The sequence below is a fragment of the Octodon degus genome, unplaced genomic scaffold, assembly GCF_000260255.1.
Source record: "Octodon degus isolate 3935 unplaced genomic scaffold, OctDeg1.0 scaffold00287, whole genome shotgun sequence".
NCBI lineage: Eukaryota > Metazoa > Chordata > Mammalia > Rodentia > Octodontidae > Octodon > Octodon degus.
This window is the reverse complement of record NW_004524863.1, coordinates 1,045,866-1,048,834: the sequence shown is the minus strand read 5'-3', so window position 1 is coordinate 1,048,834 and position 2,969 is coordinate 1,045,866. Positions and strand designations below refer to the sequence as shown.

Here is a 2,969-nt window from a genome sequence, read left to right as displayed (position 1 = left end):
GGAAGGGAAGGGAAGGGAAGGGAATGTAGCTCAGTGGTAGAATATTTACCCAGCAAATATAAGGCTTGGTGTTTGATTCCCAGCATTACACACACACACACACACACACACACAGAAAGAAGAAAGAAAGAGAAAATCTTATCTCTAGAGGTTACAATGACCAGCCTTTGCCCCCTCCTCCCAGAGATACTTCCTTTTGAATTGGGAGACTGGCTGTTTCTAATTGCTGTGTTCAGCTCACTGAGCTGAATTTATAGTATATCTGCCTACCTCCATCACTGAATGACATTTATGTTGCTGTAAAGCCACTTTCCTTCCAAGATCTTTGAGCCAAACCTGTCATGTGTAACTAACTTCTCTCTCCTTATGCCTTCCCTTCCTGTGATGTGTCTCTAGATGCCACTGCTTAATTTGACCCAGTTCCTCCAAGGAGACACTAAATCTGCTGCTGGGTCATGTAGGGGAGGAGACACATTGAGGGCTGGGGACTGGGAAGATTGGGAGGGTGTTTCATGGGAAGATCTGAGCAAAGAATAAAGTACCTCTGCTGCTTGGCCCCTGGCTTTCAGAAAACCAGGACTGGGGACAGCAGGCCTCTACCCCTCTCACTTCCAGGATTACCAGCTGACACTGAGACAAGTTGAAAGCAGTTAAGTACTGATCTTGCCCAAGATGCGTCACAGCACCTGTTAAGAGCAATTAAGAATGGCTGGGGATGTAGCTCAGCGGTACAGTGCTTGCCTAGTATGTTAGCATGTGCAAGGTCCTGGGTTCAATTCCAGTACTGGGGAAAAATAAATCAGGACAAGCCCAGTGTACTGCTATGAAGAAAATCCAATAGAGAAAACTCTTTCAAACCCTTCTGAAAATTGTTGTTTTTTGTTTTTTTTTTTTTAAATTTTATTTATTTATTTCTGTGTGTGTGTGTGTGTGTGTGTGTGTGTGGCCAGCTCAGTGGGGCCATTTGGGCAGGAGTCCAGGAATGAGATGCACTTTTTTTTTTTTTTTTTTTTTTTTGCGGAATGGGGGATTGAACTCAGGCCCTTGTACTTGCCAGCGAAGCGGTTATTCCACTGAGCCATCTCCCCGGCCCCAAGATGCACTTCTTGAGCCAGTGCTAGCTGAGTGTTATGCTTTGATGCTGTGCCTGCTAGTGCTTGTCTTGCCTCTGGTTCACACAGGCACACATGTGTATATGTATAGGCATGTGTGTTGTGTGTGTGTGGCAGCGTACATACACACACATGCACGCACACATACACAACTGCATTAGCATATTTCTCCTTGTAGAACCAGTTCAACTTATTTTTAAGTAACAAACTCCACTCCCACAGAGACCACATCAAAGGAAAAAAATGCCTTAATTTATGTTAGAACTAGCAGAAAGCAAGGGCATCCATGGAGGTCATTAGTAGCCTGGCTTTTTGAAAGAAGCAATAAAGGGTAATGGAAAAGCAGGAGGACAGGAGACCTGTGTTCTTATCCTTCTTCCAGTCATACTCTCAACCCTGCCTGAGATAAGGAACTTTTTTTTTTATTCAGACAGGGTCTCACTATGTAGTTCATGCAGGCCTTGAACTCACTATGTAGCGCAGGTTGGCCTCAAACTCGCAACAGTCCTCTTGCCTCCTGAGTGCTGGAACTAAAAGTATGTCTGGCTCTGACAAGGTTCCTAAGGAGATAATTCAGTACAACAAATTATTTTCTCTCTTGTTTTGTTTATAGCCTTCTCCTGCATGTTAGGCAAGTATTCTACCACTAAGCCAGATGCACCCCAACCTGATTCGTAGTTTTAATTTTAAAAAATCTTTTATTTACTTATTTATTTGGTATAGGGTCTCGCTATGCAGCTCGGACTGAAAATTGTTTTGGGGCCATTTGGGTAGGAGTCTAGGAATAGGAATGACGCCTGTCTCAGCTTCCCCAGTGCCAGGATTACGGACATGTGCTGCCAAGCCCAGCATCAGGGCTAGCATGGTGCACCTGGGGTTCGGGGCTCCAGGGCCAGCACAGCATGTGGTACCAGGGTTTGAACCCTGGACCTTGTGCTTTCCAGGCATGTGCTTAGACCACCGAGCTATCTTTCCAGTCCCTTATTATTACTTTTGATACTTTGCTGCCAATTACTGGCTTGGCTTGCCTTCCCTGCACTTTATGTTATTTATTTATGTTTTTAAATTTTATTTATGTGTGTGGGGGGGGCAGCTCAGCCCACCGGGGGCGGGGCTGGCTGGCATGTGGTGCTGGGGATTGAACCACGGTCCCTGCGCTTTGCTGAGTTTGTTCTAAGTAGGTGCTTTAGACCACTGAGCCATCTCACCAGCCCCTTTCCCTGCACTTTAAAAACTCTGCCTCTGTCTCTGCCTCTGCCTCTGTCTCTGTGTGTGTCTCTCTCTATATAATTTTTTCTTCTTTTGTGGTACTGGGGATTGAACTCACAACCTTGTACTTGCCAGGCAAGCACTTATCTTACTGATAAGTGCTTCTACAATTTTTTTTCAAATAAGCATAGTGAAGTTCACTTGCTAGAAGGTATAGAAAGCCACTTAAAATTTTATTAAGGCAACCACAGGTACAGTTCACTGGTAGAACCTATGCTTGGTATGTGTGGGTCCCTGGCTCAATACCCAGGGTGTGCGTACATGCATACGTTGATTACATCCTCACTGGAGAACTTATCACTGACCCTGGGGTGGATTTCTCGCCTTTATCTTCCACTTTTCTTGTTACTACCTCCTCTTCTTACATGCCCTAAAAATGAACACCTGATGACTGAACTCAGCAACCTCTCTCTGCCCTTCCATGACTAAGCTCCAGCACCTTCTACAGGCGGCCACCGTTTGTTTCTTGAGGGATGAGATATAAGTTGCCTCCTATAGCTCTACTGCAGGGAAAATTTGCACTCTCAAAACCCAGATCTATGGGGCTGGTGAGATGGCTCAGTGATCTAAAGCACCTACTTAGAACAA

At 45.1% G+C, this 2,969-nt stretch overlaps 1 protein-coding gene across 5 annotated transcripts in view; it reads left to right on the top strand.

Annotated features, from left to right (window-relative positions):
* Nucleotides 1-2,969, top strand: part of Ikzf4 (IKAROS family zinc finger 4) — a 37,508-nt gene that overhangs the window by 12,035 nt on the left and 22,504 nt on the right. The gene's annotated exons all lie outside the window — the stretch shown is intronic.